Here is a 9,301-nt window from a genome sequence, read left to right on the forward strand (position 1 = left end):
TACTTTTGTTTTTTCAGATGATTTTGGCTATTGCAATTCTATATGTGTTTTAAGGTAAACTTTTTTATGTTTGCAAAAAATGCTGTTGGGATTTTGATAAAGACTGCGTTGAATATGTACATTAATTTTGTGGAATATTGTTCTCCAAGTTTCATTTAATTCTTTGTCCATAATATCCTTAATCTCTTTCAGCATATTAAATGTAGTTTATTGAAAGTCTTTGTCCAGTAAGTCCAATGCTTGTGATTCCGTGGGGACAGCATCTATTAATTTCCCCACTATCCCCACCCCAGTGAGTGGCCATGCTTTCTTGTTTCTTTTTTTAAAATTAATTAATTAATTTTTTAATTGAAGAATAATTGCTTTACAGAATTTTCTTGTTTTCTGTCAAACCTCAACAGGAATCAGCCATGGGTATACATATATCCCTTCCCTTTTGAACCTCCGTCCCATCTCCCTCCCCATCCCATCCCTCTAGGTTGATACAGAGCCCCTGTTTGAGTTTCCCATTGGCTATCTATTTTACATATGGTAATATAAGTTTTCCTGTTACTCTATCCATACATCTCACCCTTTCTTCCCCTCTCCCCGTGCCCATAAGTTTGTTCTCTATGTATGTTTCTCCAATGTGACCCTGAAAATATTCTTCAGTACCATTTTTCTAGATTCCATATATATGCGTTAGAAAATGATATTTATCTTTCTCTTTCTGACTTACTTCACTCTGTATAGTAGGCTCTAGGTTCATCCACCTGATCAGAACTGACTCAAATGCATTCCTTTTTTGGCTGAGTAATATTCCATTCTTTATATGTACCACAACTTCATTATCCACTTATCTGTCAATGCACATCTAGGTTGCTTCCATGTTCTAGCTATTGTAAATAGTGCTGCAGTGAACAATGGGATACGTGTGCCTCTTTCAACTTTGGTTTCCTCAGGGTATATGCCTAGGAGTGGGATTGCTGGGTCATATGGTGGTTTTATTCCTAGTTTTTTAAAGGAATCTCCATACCATCTTCCATAGGGGCTGTATCAGTTTACATTCCCATCAACAGTGCAAGAGTGTTCCCTTTTCTCCACACCCTCTCCAGCATTTATTGTTTGTAGACTTTTTGATGAGGGCCCTTCTGACTGGTGTGAGGTGATATCTCATTGTAGTGTTGATTTGCATTTCTCTAATAACGAGCTATGTTGAACATCTTTTCATGTGTTAGCCATCTGTATGTCTTCTTTGGAGAAATGTCTGTTTAGGTCTTTCCCCCACTTTTTGATTGGGTTGTTTGTTTCTCTGGTATTGAGTTGTATGAGCTGCTTGTATATTTTGGAAATTAATCCTTTGTCCTTTGTTTCATTTGCTATTATTTTCTTCCATTCTGAGGGTTGTTTTCACCTTGCTTATAGTTTCCTTTGCTGTGCAAAAGCTTTTAAGTTTAATCAGGTCCCACTTGTTTACTTTTGTTTTTATTTCCATTACTCTAAGAGGTGGGTCATAGAAGATCTTGCTTTGATTTATGTCATTGAGTGTTCTGCCTATGTTTTCCCCTAAGAGGTTTATAGTTTCTGGTCTTACATTGAGGTCTTAATCCATTTTGGATTTATCTTTGTGTATGGTGTTATGAGGTGTTCTAATTTCATTCTTTTACATGTAGCTGTCCAGTTTTCCCAGCACCATTTATTGAAGAGGCTGTCTTTGCCCCATTGTATATTCTTGCCTCCTTTGTCAAAAAATAAGGTACCCATAGGTGCATGGGTTTATTTATGGACTTTCTATCTTGTTCCATCAGTCTATATTTCTGTTTTTGTCAGTACATGCTGTCTTGATGACTATAGCTTTGTAGTATAATCTGAAGTCAGGAAGGTTGATTTCTCCAGCTCCATTCTTCTTTCTAAAGACTGTTTTGGCTATTCAGGGTCTTTTGTGTTTCCATATGAATTGTGAAATTTTTTGTTTGAGTTCTGTGAAAAATGCCATTTGTAATTTGATAGGGATCACACTGGATCTGTAGATTGCATTTGGTAGTATATTCATCTTCACAATATTGATTCTTCCTACCCAGGAACATGGAATATCTCTCCATCTGTTTATGTCATCTTTGATTTCTTTTATTAGTGTCATAATTTTCTGTGTACAGTTCTTTTGTCTCCTTAGGTAAGTTTATTCCTTGATATTTAATTTTTTTTGTTGCAATGCTGAATAGGATTGATTCCTTAATTTCTCTTTCTGATTTTCCATTGTTAGTATATAGAAAAGCAAGTGACTTCTGTGTATTGATTTTGTATCCTGCAACTTTGCTAAATTCACTGATTAGCTCTAGTAATTTTCTGATACTGTCTTTAGTCTTTTCTATGTACAATATCATGTCATCTGCAAACAGTGAGAGCTTTACTTCTTTTGTGATCTGGATTCCTTTTATTTCTTTTTCTTCTCTGATTGCTGTAGCTAAGAGTTCCAACTATGTTAAATAATAGTGGTGAAAGTGGACACCCTTGTCTTGTTCCTGATCTTAGGGAGAATGCTTTCAGTTTTTCACCATTGAGAATGATGTTTGCTGTAGGTTTACCATATATGGCCTTTACTATGTTGAGGCAGGTTCCTTCTATGCCCATTTTTTGAAGAGCTTTAATCATAAATGGGTGCTGAATTTTGTCAAAGGCTTTTTTTTGCATTTTTTGAGATTATCATATGATTTCTATCTTTCATTTTGTTAATATGGTGTATCACATTGATTTATTTATGTATATTGAAGAATCCTTGCATCCCCGGAATAAACCCAACTTGATCATGGTGTATGAGCTTTTTGATGTGCTGCTGAATTCTGTTTGCTAAAATTTTGTTGATGATTTTTGCATCTATGTTGATCAGTGATATTGGCTTATAGTTTTCTTTTTTGTGTGTATTCTTTGTCTGGTTTTGGTACCAGGGTGATGGTGGCCATACAGAATGAGTTTGGAAGTGCTCCTTCCTCTGCAATTTTTTGAAAGAGTTTTAGAAGGATAGGCATTGGCTCTTCTCTAAATGTTTAATAGAATTCTCCTGTGAAGTCACAGAGAAGGCAATGGCAACCCACTCCAGTACTCTTGCCTGGAAAAACCCATGGACCATGGGGCCTGGTAGACTGTAGTCCATGGGGTTGCAAAGAGTCGGACACGACTAAGTGACTTCACTTTCACTTTCATGCATTGGAGAAGGAAATGGCAACCCACTCCAGTGTTCCTGCCTGGAGAATCCCAGGGACAGCAGAACCTGGTGGGCTGCTGTCTATGGGGTCACACAGAGTTGGACACGACTGAAGCGACTTAGCAGTAGCAGTAGCCTGTGAAGCCATCTGGTCCCGGGCTTTTTTGGGGGGGAGATTTTGATCACAGCTTCAATTTCAGTGCTTGTAATTGGGTTGTTCATAATTTCTATTTCTTCCTGGTTCAGTCTTGAAAGATTGAACTTTTCTCAGAATCTGTTCATTTCTTCCAGGTTATCCACTTCATTGCCATATCGTTGTTCATAATAGTCTCTTATAATCCTTTGTATTTCTGTGTTGTCTGTTGTAACCTCTCCTTTTTCATTTCTAATTTTGTTGATTTGATTCTTCTTTCTTTTTTTCTTGGTGATCTGGCTAAAGGTTTGTCAGTTTTGTTTATCTCCTCAAAGAATAAGCTTTTAGTTTTATTAATCTTTACTGTTGTTTCTTGCTTTTTTTTTCCACTTATTTCTGCTCTGATCTTTATGATTTCTTTCTTTCTACTAATTTTGGGTGTTTTTTGTTCTTCTTTTTCCAGTTGTTTTAGTTGTAAAGTTAGGTTGTCTATTCTATTTTTTCTTGTTTCTTTGAGTACAACTGTATTGCTATAAACTTCCCTCTTAGAACTGCTTTTGCTACATCCCATAGGTTTTTAGTTATCGTGTTTTCATTGTTATTTGCTTCTAGAAATTTTTTGATTTCCCTTTTGATTTCTTCAGTAACCTGTTTTTTATTTAGAAATGTGTTGTTTAATCTCCATGTGTTTGTGTTTCTTACACTTTTTTTGTGTAATTGATATCTAGTCTCAAAGTGTGTGTTCCGAGAAGATGCTTGATATGATTTCAATTTTCTTAAATTTACTGAGGTTTGATTTATGACCTAAGATGTGGTCTATCCTGAAGACTGTTCCATGTGCACTTTAGAAGAAGGTGTATTCTTCTGCATTTGGATGGGATGTCCTAAATATATCAGTGAGATCCATATCATTTAAAACTTGTGTTTCCTTATTAATTTTCTGTTTTGATGATCTGTCCATTGGTGTGAGTGGGGTGTTAAAGTCTCCTATTATTACTGTGTTACTGTCAATTTCTCCTTTTATGTCAGTTAGTGTTTATCTTAGGTACTGAAGTGTTTTTATGTTGGGTGCATAGATATTTACAATTGTTATGTCTTCCTCTTGGATTGATCCCTTGATCATTATGTAGTGTCCTTCCTTATCTCTTGTAATCTTCTTTATTTTAGAGTCTACTTTGATATGAGGACTGCTAATCCAGCTTTCTTTTGCTTCCCATTTGCATGGAATATATTTTTCCATCCTCTCACTTTCAGTCTATATGTGTCTTTAGGTCTGAAGTGGGTTTCTTATAGATAGCATATATATGGGTCTTGTTTTGTATCCATTCAGCCAGTCTATGTCTTGGTTGGAGCATCTAATCCATTTACATTTAAAGTAATTATTGATTGTTCCTATTGCTGTTTTCTAATTGTTTGTGGTTGATTTTGTAGATCTTTTCTTCTCTTGTATTTCTTGAATATATGTCTCTTTGACATTTGTTGTAAAGCTGGTTTTGGTGGTATTGAATTCTTTTAACTTTTGCTTGTCTGAAAAGCTATTTTGAATGAGATTCTTGCTGGGTACAGTAATCTTGGTTGTAGATTTTTCCCTTTCAGTACTTTAAATATAACCTGCCATTCCCCTATGGCCTGCAGAATTTCTGCTGAAAGATCAGCTGTTAAGCGTATGGGATTTCCCTTGTATTTTGTTTGTTGCTTTTCCCTTGCTGCCTTTAATATTCTTTCTTTGTGTTTAGCCTTTGTTAATTTGATTAGTATGTGTCTTCATGTGTTTCTCCTTGGTTTTATCCTGTATGGGACTCTGTGCCTCTTGGACTTGATTGACTATTTCCTTTTCCATGTTGGGGAAAATTTTAACTATAATCTCTTCAAAAATTTTCTCATACCCTTTCTTTTTCTCTTCTTCTTCTGAGACCCCTATAAATTGAATGTTGATGTGTTTGATATGGTCCCAAAAGTCTCTGAGACTGTCCTCAGTTCTTTTCATTCTTTTTACTTTATTCTGCTCTTCAAAGTTATTTCCAGCATTTTGTCTTCCAGCTCACTGATTCATTCTTCTGCTTCAGATCTTCTGCTATTGATTCCTTGTAGAGTATTTTTAATTTCAGTAATTGTGTTGTTTTTCTCTGTATGTTTATTCTTTAATTCTTCTAGGTCTCTGTTAAATGCTTCTTGCATTTTCTCCATTTTGTTTTCAAGGTTTTGATGATCTTTACTATCATTATTCTGAATTCTTTGCCTATTTCCTCTTCATTTATTGGACTTCTATGTTTCTCGTTTGTTCTTTCACTTGTGTAGTATTTCTCTGCCTTTTTGTTGTTGTTTTTTTTTTTTTTAAACTTATTGTGTTTGAGGTCTCTTTCCCAGGTTTCAACATTGAATTCTTTCTTCCTTTTGGTTTCTGCCCTCCTAAGTTTGGTCGAGTGGTTTGTGTAAGCTTTGTATAGAGTGAGATTGTCCTGAAGTTTTTTTATTTTCCCTCTGATGGACAAGGCTGAGTGAGGTGGTAATCCTGTCTGATGATGATTTGGTCTGTATTTTTGTTCTGTTTGTTGTTTAGATGAGGCATCATGCACAGGGTGCTACTGTTGGTTGGGTGATGCTGGGTCCTGTATTCAAGTGGTTTCCTTAGTGTGACTTCTCACTATTTGATATTCCCTAGGGTTAGATCTCTGGTAGTCTAAGGTCTTGGAGTCAGTGATTCCACTCCAAAGTCTCAGGGCTTGATCTCTGTTCAGGAAAAAAGATTCCACAAGTGGTTTTTTATGGCATTCAGTTCAGTTCAATTCTGTTGCTCAGTTGTGTCCGACTCACTGAGACCCCATGAATCACAGCACGCCAGGCCTCCCTGTCCATCACCAACTCCTGGAGTTCACTGAGACTTATGTCCATCAAGTCAGTGATGCCATCCAGCCATCTCATCCTCTGTCATCCCCTTCTCATCCTGCCCCTAATTCCTCACAGCATCCGGGTCTTTTCCAGTGAGTCAACTCTTCGCATGAGGTGGCCAAAGTACTGGAGTTTCAGCTTTAGCATCATTCCCTCCAAAGAACACCCAGGACTGATCTCCTTTAGGATGGACTGGTTGGATCTCCTTGCAGTCCAACGGATTCTCAAGAGCCTTCTCCAACACCACAGTTCAAAAGCATCAATTCTTCCATGCTCAGTGTTCTTCACAGTCCAACACTCACATCCATACATGACCACTGGAAAAACCATAGCCTTGACTAGACGGACCTTTGTTGGCAAAGTAATGTCTCTGCTTTTGAATATGCTATCTAGGTTGGTCATAACTTCCCTTCCAAGGAGTAAGTGTCTTTTAATTTCATGGCTGCAATCACAATCTGCAGTGATTTTGGAGCCCAGAAAAATAAAGTCTGACACTCTTTCCACTGTTTCCCCATTTATTTCCCATGAAGTTATGGGACCAGATGCCATGATCTTCGTTTTCTGAATGTTGAGCTTTAAGCCAACTTTTTCATTCTCCTCTTTCACTTTCATCAAGAGGCTTTTTAGTTCCTCTTCACTTTCTGCCATAAGGGTGGGGTCACCTGCATATCTGAGGTTATTGATATTTCTCCCGGCAATCTTGATCCCAGCTTGTGCTTCTTCCAGCCCAGCATTTCTCATGATGTACTCTGCATAGAAGTTAAATAAGCAGGGTGACAATATACAGTCTTGATGTACTCCTTTTCCTATTTGGAACCAGTCTGTTGTTCCATGTCCAGTTGTAACTGTTGCTTCCTGACTTGCATATAGGTTTCTCAAGAGGCAGGTTAGGTGGTCTGGTATTCCCATCTCTTTCAGAATTTTCCACAGTGTATTGTGATCCACACAGTCAAAGGCTTTGGCATAGTCAATAAAGCAGAAATAGATGTTTTTCTGGAACTCTCTTGCTTTTTCGATATCCAACGGATATTGGCAATTTGATCTCTGGTTCCTCTGTCTTTTCTAAAATAGCTTGAACATCTGGAAGTTCACAGTTCATGTATTGCTGAAGCCTGGCTTGGAGAATTTTGAGCATTACTTTACTAGCGTGTGAGATGAGTGCAACTGTGTGGTAGTTTGAGCTTTCTTTGGCATTGCCTTTCTTTGGGATTGGAATGAAAACTGAGCTTTTCCAGTCCTGTGGCCACTGCTGAGTTTTCCAAATTTGCTGGCATATTGAGTGCAGCACTTCCGCAGCATCATCTTCCAGGATTTGAAGTAGCTCAACTGGAATTCCATCACCTCACTAGCTTTGCTCGTAGTGATGCTTTCTAAGGCCCACTTGACTTCACATTCCAGGATGTCTGGCTCTAGGTCAGTGATCACACCATCATGGTTATCTGGGTCATGAAGATCTTTTTTGTATAGTTCTTCTGTGTATTCTTAATATCTTCTGCTTCTTTAGGTCCATACCATTTCTGTCCTTTGTCGAGCCCATCTTTGCATGAAATGTCCCCTTTGTATCTCTCATTTTCTTGAAGAGATCTCTAGTCTTTCCCATTCTGTTGTTTTCCTCTATTTTTTTTGCACTGATAGCTGAGGAAGGCTTTCTTATCTCTCCTTGCTATTCTTTGGAACTCTGCATTTAGATGTTTATATCTTTCCTTCTCTCCTTTGCTTTTCACTTCTCTTCTTTTCACTGCAATTTGTAAGGCCTCCTCAGACAGCCATTTTGCCTTTTTGCATTCTTTTCCATGGGGATTGTCTTGATCCCTGTCTCCTGTACAATGTTATGAACCTCAGTCCATAGTTCAGCAGGCACTCTGTCTATCAGATCTAGCCCCTTATATCTATTTCTCACTTCCACTGTATAATCATAAGGGATTTGATTTATGTCATACCTGAGTGGTCTAGTGGTTTTCCCTACTTTCTTGAATTTAAGTCTGAAATTGGCAATAAGGAATTCATGATCTGAGCCATAGTCAGCTTCTGGTCTTGTTTATGGAATTAAGTGAGATTAAAGCAAATACCCAAAAATGAGAAACCAAAGATGAACCCCAGAAAAATGGCAGTTATAAAACCAGGGATATAATAATTAAAATAATGGAATATACACCTGTACATATATACCCATAACCAAAATCAAAACAGACCAGCAAAAATAAAGTACAGTAGATTGACCCAGTGAGCAAATGAAATAAAAAAGTCTATCTACCAGTTAAAAACAAAACTAACTAAAGCACAAATTAGAAAACAAAACTAAACCAAGCTGCCAAATGGAGAATAAAGTAATGAAAGCAAAACTCATAAATATGTTGAGAGGAAAGGAAAGAAAGAAAAGAAAAAATAGATACGCAAGGTTAAAAGTGGTAGATAAAGAAGATTTATTTTCATTAATGTTTAACTGCAAGGGGAAAAGAATAGTAGGAAAAGCAAACAAAGGAATAAATGTGGAAAAGAATAATAATAGGTTTTAAAAAGTTAAAAATAATAAGAATGGAAAAAAAAGAAAGAAGAAAGAAAAAAAAAAAAGGAAAACTCCACAGAACAGCAAAAGCCCAATGTAGAGGCAGAGATTTATAACAACAATAAAAAAAGTGACTGAGGGGAAAAAAGCTCAAAAGCTTAATTAGATTTCATAGTGCCAATAAAATCAAGAACTACAAAGGTGGGGGGGGGGGGTGGAGGCAAAGGGAAGAAGAAAAAGAAAAAAGTAAAAAAAAAAGATCCAGAAGAATCTACAGAAGAAGTCACAACAGAAGAATAATAAATGTTTTTCTTGAGTCACTGCTGTCAGAGTCCTTTCCCTCACTAGGAGTCACAGAACTCCTCACCTCCCTAGGATGCCCTCCAACCCTGTGCTGGTTTCTGGACCCACTGTGGGGGCAGCTCAGATTCTAATCTGGTCCTACTCCTGTGTGTTCTTGCCTCCAATGTCCACAGTTATCAGAACTAGTGCATTTTCTTTTGTAGGAGCTCTCAATGTCCTTTTATATATTTCATAGACACAGAGTCTGCCTGGTTGATTGTGTGGATTTAATCTGCAGCTTGTGCAACTG

Source organism: Bos taurus, chromosome 2 (assembly GCF_002263795.3).
Source record: "Bos taurus isolate L1 Dominette 01449 registration number 42190680 breed Hereford chromosome 2, ARS-UCD2.0, whole genome shotgun sequence".
NCBI classification, from domain to species: domain Eukaryota; kingdom Metazoa; phylum Chordata; class Mammalia; order Artiodactyla; family Bovidae; genus Bos; species Bos taurus.